Source organism: Amia ocellicauda, chromosome 10 (assembly GCF_036373705.1).
Source record: "Amia ocellicauda isolate fAmiCal2 chromosome 10, fAmiCal2.hap1, whole genome shotgun sequence".
NCBI classification, from domain to species: domain Eukaryota; kingdom Metazoa; phylum Chordata; class Actinopteri; order Amiiformes; family Amiidae; genus Amia; species Amia ocellicauda.
This window is the reverse complement of record NC_089859.1, coordinates 108368-131381: the sequence shown is the minus strand read 5'-3', so window position 1 is coordinate 131381 and position 23014 is coordinate 108368. Positions and strand designations below refer to the sequence as shown.

At 39.2% G+C, this 23014-nt stretch overlaps 1 protein-coding gene and 1 long non-coding RNA gene across 3 annotated transcripts in view; one reads left to right on the top strand and one right to left on the bottom strand.

Annotated features, from left to right (window-relative positions):
• The window catches only part of mid2 (midline 2), a 156470-nt gene extending 133747 nt beyond the window's left edge, over positions 1–22723 (bottom strand). Inside the window, exons 1-2 of one of the 2 annotated variants that reach the window (XM_066714645.1) lie at positions 22022–22723; positions 11162–11220 (exon numbers count right to left, since the gene is read on the bottom strand). The gene's annotated coding sequence lies outside the window, so the exon portion shown is untranslated. The remainder of the gene's footprint in view (positions 1–11161; positions 11221–22021) is intronic. The other variant, XM_066714646.1, reaches the window with a different exon arrangement.
• On the top strand, positions 530–2224 carry LOC136759585 (uncharacterized). The gene is made up of 2 exons (XR_010820054.1): positions 530–717; positions 1115–2224. It is a non-coding gene; the product is annotated as an uncharacterized LOC136759585 (long non-coding RNA).
• Positions 22724–23014: the final 291 nt, after the last annotated feature.

Genomic DNA, 23014 nt, shown 5'->3' with positions numbered 1-23014 from the left:
TCCTAGTCTTTTCTTTCACTATCAAGAGCTACAGTGAATCCTCAAAAAACGGTCCAATTCTATTGTCTCTTCAATAAAAAAGGCCTTGAATTTCAGCGTTTTAAGAAAGGCAATTAACAAACCCTCATGACTGTGGTTTTACATGAATTCACTCTATATGTGTAGGAATGCAGAATGTCCTTGAAAGATCCCAATTCTCTAACCCTGAGATTAAATTGAATTAAAAAAAAATCTTCCCTGAAGTCCCACAGCATCAAAGTTCCCAAAGTTGTACACTTTCATTATATTCTCACACAAGCGTAAAATGGGGCTTTGAAAGGAAGGAAGTCAATCATTGCAATCACACGTCAAATTCTGAATTCCATTTTCTCATATTGGAAACGACAAACAATGCTTAAAAAGGGAAAGATAACACCCTGATTATAGCGCACAGAGCGGCTTCATTGAAAATCTGCACGATTGAACTGCTCAGACTCATTTTACGACCCCCCCCCACCCCACCCCCTTCTTCTCCATTATCAACAGCCACGGTCTACGCCTGCAGATGGAGAAACTCATAAAGAAGAACAATAACCACGATGTTCTCTGTGCAGAAGAAGGGGATCTGTTGAGCAGAGGAGCCGTGCTCGGCGCTAATCCACCACAGTCTTCTGAGCGCTGCCGGAACGCAGAGATAACTCGCACTTTATTCTATTACCGGGGAAGTCCACTAACAATGTAATTAAAATTTCCTCTTTGAATTTCTGATTTACAAAACAAAAAGATAATTCTGATTTTTAATCATATGTTGCCCCCCACCCCCCCACCCCTTCCAGTCCGCAGAGAGAATGAAAAATATATAGAGTAGATTATACTAAATTGTTCCACTACTGGCTGTGTGGACTTCGTGTCCCTTTTCTCCAAAATGTATACAAGACGGATTGCTGAGCGAGTCTTTCCATAGAAACGGACAATAATAAATTGTTGTTATTGATTGTTAGATTATAAGGAAATGTAATGAATGGGAGGAAAAGGGTTATTTGTTCACTAGGTATTATTTCCAGGCATTACTTTCCTTTGGAAGCAAATGTAATTGCGTGTTCTTCATTTTAATTGTGCTATTACTGTTATTCAGAGCTCTACAGCGTGCAGGCCTTCATGATGAATTCCTACAGCCTCCTCCTGTACCGACTGGAGGCCCAAGAACACAGAGCGGTGCGATTCTCTTCTGTTCAGGCCAACACTGTGCTCAGAGGAGTCACAATATTTTACGCTTGAAGCGATTTCTGCAACCAACTGCTATTTTTTCCATTATTAACATTGGGGGAGAAAGTATTTTCTTACATTCAATATATAACTGATGAATTAATTAAGAAACCTATTGCTACATCCAGTCATCACAATAGTTCATAATATACAGATTAACAACGAGCTAAAAGCAACCCAACATTCTTCCACCTCACCGGCTTCTGGACGTGACAACAGTCTAAGTGTCACCACAGCATCTGAGACTGTGCTGAGTCACTGTGTAAGAAAAAACTACCACTCACTTCAAAACCCAGAATATACTACCATCCTGCTTATTAATATCAGTTCCACTAAAGGTCCGTGGAGACTTTTCAGCAAAAAACACAAAACACAACGTGCAGATAGAAACAGACGAGGCATATAAATTGAAGTGGATTCCAAATAGAGAGAATTTAAGCTTAGAGGAAGTGGACAGAAATGGAAGGAAATCTATTTTTAACCTCTGTCCTATTTATTTCAATGTGTTAATGCCAGTAAGCAAAGCAAAGTCTTGCAATAGCCTTACAATTTTCACACATCAGTGAAATGGTAAAATTCCAAGTAAAAGTTTAAAGTCATCCTGCCACTGCTGGAAAATAGGCCATGGTGCGGTTTCAAATATTAGAACATGTGGAGCCATATTCTGCATGTTCGGAAAAAATAAAAAAAGTATATTCCTGTAGACGTCTATATTCCTGCAGGCAAAGTGAGGGTACGGTTAACAGATTTCACAGTTTTCTACACATTTTAAACGTTAATAACATGTATTGCAAAGGATTAGGAAAGGAACTCAAAAGAATATTCACAACGGAACATAAAAATACTATTGAAGGACTCAAGCATGCAGCAGTTGAGAAAAAATGCATAGGTTTTTTTGGATGACTATCAGATTCTGTTTAAATTCAGTTTGACCAATCACCAACCCCTACCTTTGATAATAAACTTTTTTTCCTGTTCATTCCTATGATTAATGAGCATGTTTGAAATAAAGAGTTTTGATCATTTTTATACAAATGAACCTGCCATATGTTGTTTTTCTCCACACGGTCACTGCATTTCTTTGAATATTCATTTATTTAATAACTTTGAAATGGTGATACAGTGGACATGTTGCAGCTGCTTGCAACTGAATTGCACCCCCTGCAATTAAATTGCTAACTAGCTTATTTTACCATTCATTACTTTGCTTTGATTTACTTGTTGTATTGCCAAGCCCTGCTCTACCTTTGAATTTTAATAAATATACACATAAAAGATAAAAATAGTAAGGTAACAATGCCTTTAATGTATGCACAGTCAATGCCAAACCACATCCTTATGCCTTATCACCAAAACCTTCATCCTATGATTATTTACATATCAGAATATCAGTAATTGGAATATTTGTCCACCATTTTGTATTTAACTGAGATCCGTTAACACTTAATCTCCACTTTGGTTGACCAACATCACATCATATTCTTAAAATACTGGGATGTCTTGCTACCCTTGCATGAATAAGTTTATCTTCAGTTTTGAAGTTTATATTTCTAAATTAGGAAGTCAAATTGATCATCATTATAATCTTACATACACATGCATATTAGTCTCCTTGTTTTTAGGAGAGAAAAAATGATTAAATGTCTGTACAAATAAAGTTTCCATTTTCCATTGCAAGCACAGTAAGTAAGGAATAGTCAGAGGGGTAAGGTGGTTTAAAAAGTAAATAAAATCAAGAAAACTGGTTTCAGATGACTGTTTATTGGGAGTTTCAGTAGCACATGAAACACTGTCAGCAAACTACATAATTTCCCCAAGTCCTCTTATGCACGCTTGCATTACCGTAGGATGAATCCGTCTGTATCCATTCACAGGGCATAAACAGCTTATTCCTCTGACCTCGGGATACTTTTGTAATATAAATAGGAAAGTTGAACAGCACTTGAATTTCTCCAAAAGATATATAATGGGAAATTCGCTCTTAAACCTGTCAAGGTTATAGGCTGCACAATCTCACAATGATTTCAACAGGGTTTTTTTTTTTTTTTTTTTTTTTTTTTATAATACTAGGTGAAAAAATTCCTACTACCACAAAAGAAAAATAATACTTATACTTTAAACTTGAATCTAAGTAAGGACCCAAAGCAAACTATTTTACAGTAGCAGCTTAAAAGCTACTGTACTAACACCCAATAAGGTGTTCTGTGGAATATGTATGTTACTAAGGATGAAACCAACTGAGGCACCAAAGAAGGAAGAGTTTAATTTCCCAGCATTGTGCCTTCATTCAAAATCCACCAAACTTGTGTGTGTCAAGATCCCGACGTCCGAATCTGATACTCTCTTAAATGAAGGCTGCCAGTTTCTCTCTCATTCACCGTCCTGGTCTACACGGGTGAAATAGGACTGTGTGACTGAAACTAGAAACACAAAACCCTTTACCTGGTTCCCAGTATATCATCTAAGAGAACAACACCTAAGGCCACAGTAAGACAGTACCAACATTCCCCTCAGCACGACTCACTTTCAGCTCATGACTTTAATGTTGCCCAGCACAAAAACGTCTCTGTGTAAATATATAAAATAAAGTAACAAAGGATTACCACGCACACACTTGTAATGACAGTCCTCCTGTGTGTCAGTCAAACGCAGGGAAAAGCTATAGCGTGTGGAACCGTCCAATGTAGAGAATTACTTTAAAATGAAATATAAACCTTATTATACCAGGCACAACAGCTATACGTTCTCCCTTGATATTTCATACATCTGTAGCTCGAAAGATTTGCATAAATTAATAGAAAAGTTCCATACTTTCATCTAAAATTCGTGAGGATTATTTACGGCGGTCATTTTTCCAGCCACCGTGCACGGAAAACTGATAGGTAGCGACTGCAAGGAAAATGATTAATTGGTGCGCTGGCCTTAGTGCTTATTGCATGACGAGAGAGGGAAGCACTCACTTGTCATAATTTCAAAATGGAAAATGATGGGAAGCATAAGCAATTTTATTTAAAAATTAAATGGTAGTGAGATCCTGAGGAGTCCTGAGCAAGTTGCTTTAAGTTATCATTTTTTTCAGTGTGAAAAGTATAAATCTAACCGGTATAGCTCTTTAATCATTAGAATAATATCTGTTCTTTATATGCCCATCACACTACACAGTGTTTGATCAAATACAACACAAATTGATCCCAATACATGACTAACTGTTACTAGATAGGGTACTTTGATTGGTTCATGGTATCCAAAGCAATCAATATAATAGGCTAATGTTCTCATTAAAACATCAGTTTGGTGTTTAAGGTTTGGTATCTTTTGTGAAGTGAAGTGAAGAACATGATTTAGTCTTCAATCTGCTCCATTTTTTTTTTCAACACTCAGGTATTAATTATTGAAAAGTTTGAAGTCATGAGGAGGCACAGTTTGTACAGTGAAGTGAAAAACTGACTGCATGAAAGATGTGAGCCTACAGATTTCCTTTTTCATTTGATTCATGTGATTATATCATAGAGAGGTAGAAGAAAATACAAAGAAACCATGAACATATTAACTACGAAATTGGTGAAATAAAAAATATCCAGTATAGTGCCTTTCTATTGGCAGACTGTCTTGAAAAGACTAATGGGATAGAAGACTTAAATACATCTTTTCAGACAATAAACATCAAGAAAGATATGCAGCGTCCCTTTCACTTTATTCCTTCTTGTAGTATTTGTATGATTAGCAGATCCTGGGCACTGATATCTCAGAACAAACTGAGCTGTAGCACACACAACTCATGAGATCATCTTCAAACATTTAGAGTTTTAGAGTAACATTCTGTGCCAAAATAAGTGAGAATTATATATGCACAGTTAAATACAAACAGGTTAAGGTTGTCCACAATATCATTCGGAAAATGAGTGGCAAATATTGAAAGCCAGCCAAATTGTCTTGTAATTCTGTCATTATTGGCTCTTTTTTGCTCAAGTAATAACTATGAGGAGTAATTTGTCTGAAACTCATTTTGTTTCTAATGAGGAACTGTTTACCCGAGATTTTCTCAAGCTGTTTCTGCCACGTACTGTCTCTCACGGCTCACATCGCTCGCTTTGTTGTAATCTGTTTCTACTGGAGACAAAATGTTTTATATAACGAATAAGTATGTACTAACTACAATGTCTTTACAGCTTGCTAACAGAGTCCAAAATATTCAGTGCAGCACAATTAAATAAATAGCTGAATTAGCTTAATTATGTACTTCAGACAAAGCAACTCTGCACATTTAAAACCAATTATGTCAAATATACTTAATTAGCAAGTCTGCCAATTAAATTCCCATTATGAGCCAAAAAAGGTACTGAAAACAATACCAAGTTGTTCCAACAAACAAAGGACCATAGCAAGAAACACTAAAACATGTTGACAAGCCAAAACCCTTTTTGAGACTGGATGGGTATTGATAAGCTTTCACTAAATCACTAATCCAACAACATATTCGACTGTATCAATTACCAAACTGGACTTTCAAATTCAGATGACATGCAGCGATTAAAGACTTATGTAGTTAGCAACACTGTTTAAAACAGTAGAGGGAAGTGCTTTCTTTATGTTCACAGTTGGGAGAGTTGCTGAAACTCAAAAGTCAATAGCTTTTCTGCATCAGACAGTTCAGAAGATTTATCGTGGACATGCAAGATGCAGGACAAATGGGCCCCGTTGTCACTTAATCTTTAAAAGCGCAGAGAACGCAAGTTTAAGTGACTATTCCTCTGGCAGGATCTCAGTGCAAAATCGTTATTTAGAAACCTGGCATGTTGCCAAACGTCTAAGCATTACACCATGTATCAAACAGTAATGTTACATGTACTACAAACACACGCCATACACTATGAAAAGTATGTGGACAGCAACCATTAAATAAACAAACACAAATGACAAGCGTGTTACCCATTAACTGAAGAGGGTGGATGCCCAGGGTTGGCCTTTTTAAGGACTGCAATCCCGCTGGGAGATGGCCAGAGGAGTCCCACGCCTGCCTCCAGTGTCCAGTGCAGTAAGAGGAGCTGGTTCTCTGTTCAAGCCAGAGGTGCTGTATGGGATTGAGGTCAGGACTCTGAGAAGATCATGGAGTGATTCAAACATCTCTCCTTGAGCTACTGCGTCACACTCCCAGCTTTGTGGTTAATGGCTGACCTTTACCAGAGCGTGTGCGTTTCTTATTTTCTATGGGCACCCATTTCAATGCTTGATTGTTTCGGTACACTTGCACTGTCCCCAAAAAGGAATAATAACCTCAGCTGTAACGACATCAGGCACAGAGTGCAGGCCAGAGTCATACACGAGAGCACTGCCGGCATCGCTTCTTTCTTTCATAGCAAAGCATGCACTTCATTTCGGAGTCAGACGCTGAACGCAATAATCCACCGGCATTATCATAATCACCATTACGGCACCAGTTTCTTTAATGCAGGGATTCCTGAAGGCCTCCAAGAAAACAGAGAGAAATTATTTTTACACAGTATTGAGACGCATTGTTCATTCTAATCAAACAGAAACCTACAGACACCGATCCTTCTGATGAAGAGGAGACCCTTTCAAGCCCCTACTGTGAAAACATGAGAGGGGAAATAAACACCACAAGCTAAAAACCATGCAAGCAGAATGCCATTCCCACTATTTACAATTGTCTTGCTATCAAGAGTAAGAGCTAAATACATTCGGTCATAACAGCCATAATGTGTACCAAAATATAAAACTATTATTTCAAATGACTGCACCGCTCTACTGAAGAGAGGGGGCGAGGGAATCATGTATTTGCTTTCCAGACAATCGTGTGAAGCTGATAGAAGGCTGTTTACAAGAGTTTCCTACAGAAACCGCACTTAACTAGCTACAGCATGAATTAATGCGCAGGAGAATATACATACACAGTGCCATCTAGTGATCAGGAGGCAATACAGCCCTGCAGCAGGGAGCGTGAGCATTTTCTTGCTAATCCTTGGTCATTTCTGCACAAAAGGCACAGTGGATATTATTTTGATAGAAGCCCATATTGTACTGCAGAAAAAACGTTGGCCCAACAAAACATTCAAAAAGATTATATCTTGATATTGATCCAGGAAGCAGACTGTGATATTACATCGTTTAAAAGAACCCCAAGCAAGCAAACACATTAATACAAATATGCTGCTTCTTTTCATCCCAGCAACAACATAGCCTTCTCTTCCACTGAGAAATGAGACGGAACGAGAGAAAAAAAGCAGTCTCCGTGCACAAACAAGCACCTCTGTGTTCAGTGGAAAGGATTGTTTGGGGGGACAAAGCAAAAATAATGAATCGCTGACCTGTGGGCCTAAAAGCAAAGCCACAAACCTTCGAATGCAACCTGTTTGGTATTCCTAATGTTGTCCGAACCGTTTAAGCTCTGAGCATTGTTACAGATCTTCCTACAATTATGCAAATTTGCTATTTTTCTCCATTACCTAAACCAGCATTTAATGTAAATATACATACATTAACTACATGCCACAATTTGGGAAACAAATACATGCTTGGGGAGAGCCCATAATTATTGGTTCTTTCCGCCTCTACCTGGATTAGTAATACATTATGTGAGAAGAGATAAACGTCTCCAACACGGCAGACACTGCTGACTTCTGAAAGGTAGTCTAATGTGTCCTCCGTTGAACTGATGATCTGAACAGCTGAGGAGGCCTGTGTCTTTTTAGGATGCATGCATTTTAAATGCATCTCCGAACACACAATCACCGTCTTCTAAAGAGCATATAAGACTAAGTAAAACTTCAAAAAACTGGAGGCATTTTCTGCTTTCAAACTTTTTGCTGGTAGTGTGTGTGTAAACATTCAACTCATTCTTACCCATCTAGCACAAACCCACACTACCAGTATGAATCATTGTCCCAATAATGTAAATAATCATTTAAAAATATAATCTGCAAGGTGTCTGGAACTAAAGGAACTGCATGAGTTATAAGGAATGAAAGCAGCTAGCATGTTAAAATGTGGTTTATGGGAAAAGACACAAATAATAAAATCACAAAATAAATAGAAAAACAATGTTAATAAAATGAACCATATCTTCTGTGAAACTCATTTTTCACATCACACTCACAACATTTAATTCCAAGTTTGAGAAACACTTCCTTTGCAAAGAATCCACTACAACACATTCACAGAATGAGCTAAATGAACTATGAACACAGAAGGAAGTGAATTTGGCTGACTGTGCTGGCACTGTGCAAGGGTCAACGAACAGACTACTTTTCTTTCCACAATTAAGGACATCCACTCTTATTTCAGCGCGTCTGAACCGATTCAACCTCTCTTGTTCTCGGCCTCCTGAGTGCGATAACAAACAAGGTTTCAATTATTTAAGCTGAAGTTCGGTAGTTGGACCCAGGACAACCTGCCCCTTTGGAAACATTATTAAAGCAATGTGGGGTGGGCAGTAAAGCTCTAGTCAGGGCCACGCAGACAACTACTCATTAACCACCGAGGAGTTATTTCAATTCCATCGATGCACAATTACTGTCACAGCCCTCTTTTTGTGGAAACTGTGGCTTTTACTCATTTATGTCACTTTACAAATAAATCTCTGAAGGCAGGAGGACTGCATTTCCATGCGACTTGGATTGTTTTATTAATAATATGTACACTTCTATCATAGATGCACTGTGAGATCAATATGAGAGCTAATGGGGCCCAGTCTCCCTGTTGTTGTTCATTTATTCCCCTTCATTTGTGTTCATTGGCCTTCAGCACATAGGGCCTGGCTCACACTGCGCTCCGCTATGAAGTGTCAAAGTCATTCCCAGACTAACAATGACACATGTATTGACCTTGCAAAGAGGTTGTTTCCAAACGTATTACTTTTTAACGGAGGGGAAGACAGTAACAGCGGACTTATCTCGATAAGCGATATAAAATTATATTTTTCATCGCTGCTTAGGCACAACATTTTGGGGGGTTGTTTTTTGTTTTTCATCCTATTTCAGGCTTGAGAAATGGAAACCACTGCCTTCCAGAGTCAAGAAGACCAATACTGCGCCCACATGGTTCTCAACCCCAGTTCAAGGACACGCTCCTGCGGTTTCCAACCAAGATCTCCGTAACGTCATTCAACCAATCATTGAACTAACAATTTGCCTAAACTGAGCTTTTTGGTTGTTTTAAACAGCTAGAGCTAGCTTCATATACATACATACAATTATATACAGCTTAACAATTTATGAAGTCTAATGATTAATTATGAAATTGAGAGGTCAGTTAGTACTCTAAAGAGCAGGACAGCAAGTGCCCAGGACTCGGCATCACTGCCGCACACGACATTTCAATCTCTCAGTCATCCATTAATGTCTGTTTTTAATGTTGTTAGTGATTTAATCTCAGTGTATATGGCCTGCGAACTGATTATAAACCTGATTGCCCGAGACACTATTCACTTTGTCTACTTGATTACAGTCGCATACCCTCAAACATGACGGCTGCTTCCGCGTCCGTGCTTATGCTTAAGATAGCAATTAAACCACAAAGCCTCGGCCTGTCAGAAGAAAGCTGCTGTAACAGTGACTCGTGTCCTAATTAGGTGAATGCTGGATTATAATGTCACAGCCACTAAAATGAGTGCATTATTAGTTTGTTTGTTTGTTTATTGTCCCCTAGCAACGTGGGTTTTCTCTGCAAATGTCTGCACTTTTCGAGGCCGCATTTTAACCGCAGTACAGACGACTCTTTCTCTACCAGAGGCAGAGAACTCAGTTAAGGCTTGAGCTTTTCTTTTACTTCACTTTCTATATCAGCTCACACTTCAGTAGCCTATGTTCCTGCAATAGAGGCACTCAAAAAGATTACTTTCCAAAGGTTAACTGGCAACATTAACAAAAGGTATTTTTTGTTTGTTTCACTACATCTGTAAATGGAAAGAGACTGAACTGGGCCATTTTCAGATGCACTTCTTTGAAAACTGGCTAGGGTGTGCGAGCTAGGCTGCTCTTGCATTTCCTTTTTGGCTTTTGTCATTCGATTTGGTCTTAAAACCATAATGGTCTTTTTAATTAGCCAGTTCTTGGTCTGATAAACACAGATGTTTCGTTTTTCTGCACTGAAAAACAGATTAGCAGGTTGTTCTAGATGACCAATGCATTTCATAGAGCCCCAGCTATAAACAATCCCTTGTAAGTCACTACCGTGACAATACAGTGCACAAAAGACCTTCAAAGCGAAGTGCGTCGAGAGTAAACACATTTACTTGAAAAACATAATCTGCAACAGGGTTGGGCATGAGAAGATAACATTCATAAGAAACAAGAAGCTTTATAGCATCAATGATTTATATAAATATATTTTTATGAACATGCTTTGGAAACTGCTGAAGTGAAAAACAGCAGTCAGTAGCTCTGACAGAAAGTCAAGGGGACTCCTCCTATACTGCATTAGCAGGCAATGCAATTCCACTTTCAAGTGTCTCCTCCACACAACCTGTCCGTCTGATGGAGGGGCACAATGAGGCTGGGGCAGCAGCCCGCACAGCCACGCTGCAATTAATGATACATGCTTTTGCTAATAAGATGGAACAATATTAAGGTTTTCCTGATTAAAATAATTGCTTTGAATCAGAAATACAGAAAAAGTAAATTTGCTTAAGAGCGAGAGAAGAAAGCAGATCATCTGAGATTCACATTGATTTGAAACTCTCCATTTCTCTTGAAAGGGGGACAGTAAAACCACATTGCTGCACAGGAGGCAGCCACTGTCAATGTGCAGGGACTCGGAAATCATCTCTAGTTGTAATTAAGTTGTAATTTGATGCATTGTTACACTGACAAGAAACTCTTAGGAGAAACTGGAGATATTGCAGTAATCTGGGAACAATTGTATATTTTCAACCAGGGTTACTTCATGGAGATCATTTTACCTTCTTCTCAGATGGACTAAATCCTCTTTGTCATCAGCAGATCTGTGATGTCAAACAAGCTGTGGAACAAAGAGAAGAGAACAGGTCAGAACCACATTTTAAGTGCCTTTAAATGCTGTAGGGACATAAGCTTGCCAAGAAGAAACAACATGACAAATGCTAAAGCAAAAGCAAACAAACAAAATCATACCTCAGATTAATCCAAACACACCATTCCTCACATTGATCTGAACGAAGGCGCACCATGAGCAACATTCCCAGGATCTCGGCAGATTTTCATCACAGAACTGTGCAACTTTGCTTTTGTTAGCTAAAGGGATAGATTTCCTCTTGGGGAACCAGGAATGTAGTTCCAAGAGCAGCACTACAATAAGAGCCCTTATTTGTTGCTTAAAGCACTGCTAAGAACTCCTACACACCAGTATAAAGAGAGAACCATGATTCAGACTGTGCAGGTCTCCTATGTGCTGAAAAACCACGGGCTGGATTATCTCCATCATCCCTCTCTTTGAAATTAAGTTAGATACATTACACTGGACTTCTTGAGTCCCTTGTTATCGCCTCTATCAAGATTTAATACGCAGAGGTAGGGTTACCAATGGCTCTGCTCTTGAGTAAGCAGGGATGTCACCAACTGGTTTTATAACCAATCGATACATTTCACAAGTGCTTGCCTTGCTTAATTCACTTGAGTGTAAAGGATTCAAGTGGCAGCATCTCACCTACCAAGCGTATTGGTCACTATTGTGTCCATGTGGACAACGCTGCTGCCACTGACTGGATCTCACTTTTGATGCAGTGCTCTGTTGCTTTGAATGACACCATAACATGGTAGACAAGACAACTGTACACAGAACTCTCTAGACAAGACTCTCATGATCAGCACCTTATTCTTCATGGTACAATATATGCTCTGTGACTTACTAGATTCCATATTTATAGTTTCATACAGATTACAACCACCACCGGTCTTTTGAGCGCTACCAACAAAGAGTACTCCTAAAGTCTCAGTGATCATTCTGACAGAACAGTTTTCACTTTGAGTCTCTGGTCATTGTATTTCATGGAGCTCTGAGAAGCATGCATCTCAGCAAATTTACATACATTTTCACAACGTTCAAGGCATAGCTAAAGCTGCCTAGGACACAACGTTGTTATTTGTGGTGGTAAAAATCATTTGCATCTTCATAATAAAAAACGACAGCTAAGAACAAGCTTAGTACACTAGTTTGAGTTGTGCATTTAAAAGAAAATCAAGTCACTGGAAAAGCAATCCATAGGACGTGTAAAAATAAGACCAGAGAAAAAAATAAAATAAAATCTGATGTCACAAGGGAGATCAAAAGCAAAATATGCAAGTGCAATTTGAGAACATGAAAGCGGGCTAGGCAGCGGCGTGAGTGATTTGCAATGGATATGATGGCTCTTTCATGCTTTGTAACCAATTCCCATAAAGAATGGTCTATCCTGTCAATCAGTGGAAGGCGATGGAAATGTTATTACAGCGATGCTAATTAAAGTTGTGTAATCCTCGTGCTGCTTTAATTACACCTTTTCTGACATGCTGTCTTTACTTTTCCAGATCTGCACCAGTGTAGAAACTGAGCGATGCAATTAGATCGTCTTCATACAATTAACTACAGAGAGTGACCATCATTTGCCTTTAATTGAAAGAGCTGGAACGACAAACTAGTCAAATCAGGCCGGCCTCACTAGGATTAACTTCTGCATTTTGGCTCAGAGAGAAAAGGATTTGCCATCACATCACATCATAGCGACACTTTAATTGAGTCCCCAACCCCCCTTTTTATTTATTTATGTATTTATTTAAAGGAAAACAACATGTGAGTTTTGGTAAGTGTATACTTGGCAAGGTCAGCATGGTAGTAATATAAGAAACAGAAGTATTATCTGAGGGAGTAAAGCACAATATCTGAGCCGCAACGCAAGTGCAGTTCAGAAGAATCAATATATGATGTTAATGAGATAAATCGCAAATCAGTATTTTAAATATAATTTTGCCAAAATATAGTCTGCCAGGATCTAAATGCCCTTTGGCTGATGGAACGCCTCGCACTTAGTGATGAATAGCGCTGTCAGTGACACGCCGCCATCATTTGAGTCTCTTTCTTTAGGCATGCCTCCTCTTTTGAAAACATATGCCAAGCACTAGGTGCCCCAAGCACAGACGGAGAAAACTGCCACACTACTGTGCAACTGGTGAGATCCTGGCACTGGAAATGAATGCTCTCTCATTTATTCATTTAGTTATTTACTTAGGTATTTATTTAGGTATGAATTTTGTTAATCTAAACTGCAATACCCATAGCAGTCTCACTGTCCCAATACCTTCTGTTCAGTTTCATCTCAAGATATTTGGCTTTTGCTGTATTACACTGTGCTAAACATAAAGCATCAGGCTTTAGAGAAACACCATCTTCAATTAAAACAGTCCGCATCCCAATCTCCTCATTGAGAAAATCACTCAAATATCACTTGCATGTTATTTTAAACTTTGCCTGCGCAGTCTTAAAATATCTCTGAGATTTTTACAGCTATGATGCAATTTTATGCCAGTTCGAGCTGACCTACTTAAAAGTCAGCAACACTATGAAATGCAGGACGAGTTGTTAGATAAAAGTTGAAAGCTGTATTCTGTCCTTTAATGGAAGTTAGTTTGCAAAAGCCAATGTAATTGACTCAGTCAGTGTCTTCTCTGAATACAGTGGGAAGGCTGATCTAAAGCAGGTTTAGGTGATGTGAGCGCAGGGACAGAGGAGAACCCGAGAAAGGAAACATTGGTAAACAACACTTTTGAAGACTGAAAACATCTAAGACTACAGAGGAAGCCGCTTGAGAATCCTCTTCCTGTCTGTGATGTCATCAGGGAACAAACTGGCTTTCCACAAATCTCTGGTAGCAAAACTGTTCATTCCAAACAACACAATGCTCCAACAGTAAAAAATAAAATAAAACCATTAAAAATGCATTAGTTGTAATCTCATGTTTTGTTTTAGTATAAAGTGATCCAAGTCATCTAGTAAATGTACCATGAATAAAGAGCAATGCCTGTGACCTCATGCACTTCTAATAGTACTAAGAAATCCAGATCAAGAGGGTATGTTTAAAGGTGAAAAAAATTAAAATAAAAAGGCTCCCACTGCCTGTTCTTACTTGGAAACCAGTAGCGTCTACTTGGAAATATAGATAATAGATATATATCTGGGTAACAAAACTTTGGCTTCTGTAGCTCCAACAATGGTTTTCTTAATGGAATCTGAGAGAAGAGAGATTAACACTTGTTACTATTTCCACAGTGAGCATCCAAAAAAGAAAAAAGAAAGCAGATGATGCCCCTTGTGCAGAAACCTACGACTAGGGGATGGATTCCCATGACCTGCCCTGACCTGACCCCTCTGCGTTTAAACCCCCAGCAGAGATAGGCATTGTCCTGTCAGGCTGTAGAAGGTGACAGACACAGGTGCCAGACAATGCTTGGGCAGCCATATTGGAAGGCAACCATAGTCTCTGGGTTTGGTAGTTTTGGAAGGTGAAGCCACTGGCTAACAGCAGCAAACTACACTTTTCAAAAGCTTTACAGGAGCGAGTCAATTTCCTTTAATAGCAGATGATAATAGCAAACTACTTTTCCCAGGCAAATATTATTGACCTCAACTTCCATTTCGCAAAGGTGCATTTTCTCTTGCAGACGCACGCGTGACGTTGTCCTTCCCTGCCTCTGAATGTGTCGCCTGCACAGACCTCTGATCACCAAACGCTGTGAAGTGACGTCTCAACATCACAGCTAGGATTTCAATTCACACAATTACCATGTCGCCCCCCCACATCCACATTTCACAACAAAGATCTCAAAAGCACACAGGGAAGAGGGGACAAAAACACAGGAGAAATCACCCTACGTCCACAACTGAGCAGCTCATAATGTGACAAATTGCTAAGAACGATAAACTCGCTGACCACGTCGTAACACCCAAGTGTTTTGAACCAACGGCTAGTATAAATGTCAAGTTCAAGTTTCTACTTGCAAACTTATAAAGCTGTCATTTATATTTTTATTTTCACCAGATGCTGAAAACGTACTGAAATTATGTTTTGATCTTGAACTCATTTCCGGTCCTTTGAGAGATCCTAATTTTCAAACACTACATTTCTGCCTACACTTTAACGCAACACGTTTTCAATGTTTTGAGGTAGTTTCTAGAAATTTAATAAATCCATTGTTTTGCTTTGGAAGAGCTCAAATTGATGAATGCAAATGAATCATTACAAGCTATCCAGAGAGACCTACAACGTAATTGAGTAATTTGCGGTGGCTGATATGATCTGCCTGCTTTGATGAATAGCTCTCCACTTATTAATCTAAAAAGAAAAAGAACAAGAAAAAGTCTGCTAGATTAATTAGAACTACTACACTCGTGTTTTTCTTTTAAGTTTACTCCGTGGCAGGCCATGAAAGTTGTCTATTTATGAATTACAATCTGAAAAGAACACCACTGCTCATTAATGTGTTTGTTTATCCATTTATTTTTGAAATATATAAGAGAGATAGCTCTGTTAAAATGATAACTTGTAAATCATAAAATGTAACCTTTTAAAAAAAATCACACATGGTTTGTCTCACAAGAATGTTGTCTAGTCTTCATTCCACAAGAAAAACAAAAGTTAAAACATGCATCAAAAATCTAAAAGTGCCAGCTCTAATCACAGCTTACAGGCACATACAAAGCTTGCTAGAAATGTCCACGCACAGATTATTCAGAATTAGAACAGCCATTCTCTCTTGATGTGATATTACAGAGAGTCGTGTTAAAGCATCTCGAGCACATCACAGTGACCTTTTCGAAATGATACAAGGCGCTACAAATTCTGCGAGAACTTCAGCCATGTTAAATTAAACTCCACTAAAAATGGCCATTTAAATTGTTTTGATGTAAGATGTAGCCCAGACAAGAAAAGGGGCAAAGCTAGTGGAAGAAGATAACCCTGACCCTGTGCTTTCGAACATGGTTAGAAGGCTACACAAATTTATAAAAAGTTCAAAACACAATTAAAGAATGGTTTTCCTACCAGCCAACTATAATTCTGGTAAAAAATAAATATTAATTAGCAATTCACAGACTCAAACCTCTGTATATTGCACTTCCTATGAAAACCAGCAGTTCAGCAGTTTCTGCTTCGATGAGTATGATGTTATATGATGGGTGTTACGCTAGTTAATGAAAGAACATGATAGCATTCACACAGCTCTGCTTCAAATCAGACTTCGTGATACTATACTATACAATTGGAAACTATTTTAGAAGAGATTTCCTCAGAGAAGCTACATTTCCAAAGATAGACCAAAAACAGCAAGCCAAACTACATCATTTATTTATGTATTTTATGTCTTTATTCTACAATGTTTATCAGTCAGGCACGACTCCTCATAAAACAATGACTTCACAGAAGTTCTTAAACCAAATCAAATAAAAAGCTAAATCAAGTGGAAATTTAGAAAAAATATAATTAAAACTTTACTGGTATTATTATTACTGAATATTCAGCATATATTTTATTTTTAGCCTTGTGGGTCACCCAATATAGCGCAGAGTATAAATCATTTGATAGTATAAAGCATTTAACACTAACCAAGCTCTAATTAAATGAATAAAATGCGCCTGTCAAGTAAAGCAGTCCATGCGATTGTGGGATTATATTGACACACACAAGGCTCTAATGCAGTTTTCTTTCACAGTGTAGCGGTTTATTTGGAAACAACAAGTTACAATAAACACGACTTTCTGAAAGTAGCTTTGATCAAGATCAATCAGTTCCATCAGAAGATTAAACTCTTATAATTGGCCAGGGAATGGCCGTGGCATGTGGATCCAATGACCAGCAGCTGGTTTGTGAAAGAACCCAATGCATAATCTTCAGCATGGTTTGGTAATTTAATCTACCTTGGACACCCACGGAATGAGGCATTTTTCATGCATATTTTGATTCCTCAAATGTATTTTCTGTTTTGGGTTCTGAAGTTTCCTAACCTTCCAGCAGTTAATGCAATGAATAAAGCTTGTCAGTTGTATGAAATGGGGCATTCATAAGAAAACCAGCTCAATGGGAGAGCTGCACTGAAGCTAAAGGTTGCAGAGAGAACAGGCAGTTGATTAACACAGTTTACAACAATGTGGCATCTTGTGCTCTACAATAAAGCAGAAACAACACCCCCCCCCCCCCCCCCGGCATTACAGCCACAAATCACACTGGCGCAGAGAAAGTTGAGCTTTACGAGAAGAATTTCAAGACCCATTTTATTCCAAATGTCACCAAAGTACTATTTTCACAATTTATACGCTTTTCTTTGGCATGACTCTGTAGGAAATGCACAAAATTTAGTTTTAAAAATACCCCAAAAAAAGGAACCATCTCTCTCCTGCGAGGAGAGAATTAATCAACTCTGTTTGTTCTTTTCAGACAGCTGCTTCGTTATACATAATTCAGCAGGCTACCAACTGATATTTCTGTGTTGCTGTACATTACAGGGGAAAAATCTTTCATTTATTTTTCATTCAGGGGGGAAAAAGCATCAATACATAATTTAAGTTTTTATGCACAGAGCAAATTAAAAATGTACCTTTAATTGAAAACACTGCAATCTAATGGTCCAGTGCACTGAACATGAGTGGGATTAAATGTAATTGTTATGTTGTAGAATTACACATTTGTAGTAAAGTATTCACAACATTCATTTGAAACAGTGTTAAGTGATGCATTTAAATACAGTTTATCCTACAGTATATTTATTTATATATTTTCAGAGATAGCAGAACACTGAACTTAAAGACATCAGTCCCTTTATATGGATGGAGTGAAAAGTTTAAACTCCAAAAGTCTTAACTCTATTCATTCAACTCGAATTTGAACAGTTCTCTAGATTTGTCAACACACACAGACACAAACAACTGCAGTCAAAAGTATTACCTTCCCGGATTAGTGCCCTGTCTAGCCAAATTTTCCAACTCCTAACAAAGGTTTTCCCATCTCCAACAATCCTCAGCCAGCCACCTTCTCAACTTTCACATCGCGGGACAGAGATGTGATCTGCCATTGAAACAAGCCTCACACTCAGTACCAGGAATGAACGGATCACAAGATTTCCTTTTATTGCGTTGGCCACTTATGCATCATGGACAGTTTTGCTTGCAGACTCCCTGTGGATTGCAATCTGCACCTGTACTGTTCAACTGACTTGTCCTACTTTCCCCTCGCAAGGTAGTTCTTTTTGAAGGCGTAACTATAGACAGTGCGACCAGGGTAACTATGATCATTACATTTTACAATCTTTTTATCTTTGCAGCCAAAGTAAGTCACTGTACAGTCCTATAAGAGATAAGAAGGTAACCAAGGTGCATTGCTTTTATTTACTTGCAATGAATGCAATGAGCTGTTTGCATGTAGCCAATTTATTTTCCTTCTTAGAAGTAACCATCTCTCTCTATCCTTTTTACCACCATCATATACTACAGACTATAATAACCCGACGTTATTTGTTGCATCAGAGGTTGTCATTTCCATGCCTATGTATGTACACAAACAAGCATTAAAACACAGACAAAGCACTGAAAGAATAAATAACTGAATAAAGAATAAGTCGGTGGTGAAACATATTCAGTGATCAATCAGGCACAGGATGGTGCATAAATTAGCCATCTGAAGCAGAGAGAATTCAGACCGCTATAATTCAAGGTTTCAAGTCTTACTGAATACCACACAGGAACAGAAGCAGTTAGCAGTTGGCTCCGTTCTAATTCCCTCACAGATCCATCATATTTCAGCCGAGACCTGCCGTTTCTGTTCATTTCAGTACTCACCAAGAATAAGCCAATATTTTCAAATCTTTCAGCGATTTAAGCCATGATCCCTCAGCTATTTAAAATGTTATCCTCTAAATTCAAATATCACTATTCAAAAATGTGTTTCTATGTTTTACAATTTTACAGAAAGAAAGTCTTGGACCCCTTCTTCTCGAATGCTGACAGCAGTTCATAAAGCACACATGCACATCTTCAGTGAATACTATAAAAAAAATATATAAGTGCCAACGCCAGATTAATCTTTTTAGACCACTTAAAATACATACCATTTCATAGTTTTGGATCTGTAATGTATAGATGTTTTCCTTTACATGAGAACCTTTCATTAGTTTTAATCATCAGAAAAGAATACAGAATTGTGTATATAAACACTACATGTGGTTTCAGTATTTTATTTTTTGTGCAAATTCTTATTATCAATGTGACGCTTTTTGGTCGACTAGCCTGTTTCGGATCTGTTGAGAGATCTATACAGTTGTGAAACCACAATCTCTCTTGCCATCTCTCTTGGCAAAGACGCGACACCAGAGACATGAGAGAGACACTTCCGTCAGAGCAGAGCAGGTCCTCGGATGCGACTGGGAACCAGATTTAAAAATAGCCTCCACCCTGACACAGATTAGCTCTGCTGTTGACAGATCTCGTTCATTCGCTTCCAACGAGTCTCCTTTTGAACCAACGGAGACATCTGAATAGAGGCGCTAATCACAAGCCTGATGGAAGCGCTCCTAGTAAACAAAGGATGTGACAACAGCCCTGCTCTGCAGCTGAGAGGGACCAGAGAAAGTCGCAGAGCACCAGAATGCGTCTGAAATGCCGGTGCCATCAACAATGGTGACGGGACAATCCAGCGTCTCTCAAAAATCCTGTATTGGGTGCATTTAAAATGCTGCAGTTCATGTACAAACAATATATTTACTGACAATGTAAAAAAACAAGGATGCCAAAGCAAATGTGTTTTGTTGAATCCCTTGTGACTGTGCGTACAAACATAATTACAAAAACACTTGTGCACCCTGTGAGGCTTAGCACAAACGATAGGGTCTTCAAAGAAGTCAAACAAGAATTCGATTGAGAAACATTCATTGTAAGTGCATGAAGCATTATAATTTTGCAAATATTTTTTGTCTTTTAGGATACTTCAATTCCCTTCATTAATATGCTGTGAAATTGACATTCTCATTTGCATTTTACATTAATTAGATAAGTGCCGAAAGTCTTCCTTTTGCAAGCTGTAGATAATTGCCGGGCGCTTTGGCTTAGTAATCAGGGTTTCGGGGGTCTCCGGTGCCAGCATTAATATGCGATCCCTTTCCAAGCGTGGCTTTTAAAAAAACGGCCAAGCCAGTTCACACGGTATAAACCTGCCGACGCCACCACACAGCTGTTGGTTTTCACTTTTGCACTGTTTTACTTTTCAACTGCTAACACTCTCACACTTTGTATGCAACCCTAATGGTATTTAGAAGGTTTAGTCGTTACTGCTGGAATTCCAGATGGCAGTCCTCTACAGAATAAATGATGGATTACCATTTCAGCAGTAATCTTCCACCTAACAATTTAAGAAGTCTATTTAATAAGCGTGTCACATCTGGCCACATTGAAAAGAATGACAGACTCATTAACTAAAATGGCAAAGCTAGAATAAGGATCTGAGGAGAGCAGAGCAAGGCATAGTCTACATGCGGAATATTTGTCATATCTCAAATATGCAGTAGTATTGATAAGGAGAGAAAACAATTCCATATAAAATAAAAGATCTGCTTTGTTCTAAAAGATGAGTTATTAGACTGAGGGTCTGTTTTTTACTACAGAGAAATTATACTTTTGCCCTGGGAGGAGGACTGCAGGCATTCATTAGTATGAATGCAGAGTTGATGGTAAAATATTTAATCTCCTGCTGGGGGCATAATTGCAATATGCCGTACACTGTGCCCTCTATGTGGGCTTCCTGTACAGCATCAACAAAACGTTACATTTGATTCCTCTACACAACAAATTAATCGATGGCCGATCTGACTCAGAGCTGAGTGCGGTATGACAATCAGGGATCTGTGTACTACTTTACTATAATAATCGCTTCAAAAAACACACAAAAGCCAGTCCAAAACATGTACATTATCCTGCCTAAAACACAAAGACAGAACAGCATCTGAAGCATTTCCTTTTAAGATGAAGTGACAATAAGGATTCAGGTCTGGAATCCGGCACATAACTCCTTAACTCCCACCACCACTGAAGTCACACAAATTAAATGTTACTGATCTCTGTATTCAGAATATGCATCCAAGAATATAACTCCTTAAATCAAAGCATAACGTATTCCTTGCACATCTCTCTTACATGAAACCTGACTTTCAAATAAAAGTTCATGTACAGTTTGTGTGTTTTTATGGGACACCCCTATTCAACCGCCACTGCAATAAGACACACACACTGGGAGCTACTTTTTGGCAGATTTATGGTTTTTGTTTATGAAGTGTTATAGCCAGTCCTTGTGCCCTTCCACAGGTTTGCCTTCTGAACTAATATCAGTAACTAAAGCAGTCACTCCACCTTCACAGCACCCAAAGCCTTTACATTTTCAACCCTTTCCCAACGTTACAGCTAGATGTTAGCAGTTTATTGAAGTAGTAATGATGGCACTGCAAAAAGTCTACAACAGCAAATAAAGGGATCACGACTACATGATGTAGACATGCTGTATAACGATCACATGTCAGAAAACATAGGCAACATCGTCTCCTTAATCCCTTGATTGTACCTTTCTTATCGATGTATTTCTAAAACTAAGTGTGTTTAATGCATTCAGAAAGTTTTAAAGGTGGTTACCCATTATGCTATAACAAAATAAAACATAGTATTGGAGGAATATCCATATTTAAAATATAAAACACCAACGGCGATGCAAACAATGAAAACCGCTCGCAATGGCTACTGTTGTTGAATGAAATACACAAATGAACGCAGATTGTGCACTCACTGCACTTCGGACGAGTTTAACCTGCCGTCACACGGTGCGTCCCACCGGCGCAGCTGTCTGCACAATGCCGTCGACCCCATTGGTGGAGCTGCGCGGAGCTGCGCAGAGCTGCGTGTTGTTATCGCAGCCCCTGTGCGGGACAGCGTGTGGAAACCAGACCAACGCAGCGGCAGGTCGCTGTTGCTGTTAATGCTGTTAGTTTGTACTCGTTTGTTTTAATTGTAACGCTTTAGCAGAAGTCCCGGAGGAAGAAGAAAGTCTCTTTTCCCGGAGCTGCCGGTAAGGATGTGAAGTTTGTGCAGTAAGAGCCGCTCACGCACACACATCCCATCCCAATGGCAGCGGTGAACTGGGTTCAAGTGTCCTGAGCTGGGGGTGCGTGTGCAGCATCCACGGCTCAGTAAGGGCTCGTACCTCGGGGGCCGGGGCTGCCTGTCCCGCACGCTGCGGCTCCTGTCGGCGCGCTGCTCATCGGAGGGTCGCTGCCCCGCCGCTCCCGCACAGACACCGTGTCCTCATGTGTGTCTGTCTGTTACAATGTGCCGAGAAGCGCTGCCTCCACCCAGCCGCCGCCGTGCGCCTCTAGCGGGGTCTCACACACGCCGCGTCCCGCAGCGAGCTCCCCGGCCATGTGACGCACCCTCCGGCGCTTTCATCTCGCCAGCTGGGAACCATTAACCCGCTGCTGCTCTCCGACGGACATCCTCGCAGTCTCTCCTTCCTCTTCCTTTCCCGCTTGCCTTCTCCCTGTTAGCTGACGGCTCAGAAGGAGGTCTGGTGAAGTGTCCTCTATGCTGCACTATAATGCAAGCCACCGTCATTTCTGTGCTGGGTTTGTTGGTTTGGTGTTTTGTTAAAAGAAAAGCACAAATTGCACAAAGTGAACTCCTCACTGAAACCACAGACTGGTTTAAAGAAGGGGAACAAACTTTCAAGAAATATTGATGTTCTCATCAGTTTTAATGAACGTGTTGTGTGTATTTATAGAAAAAT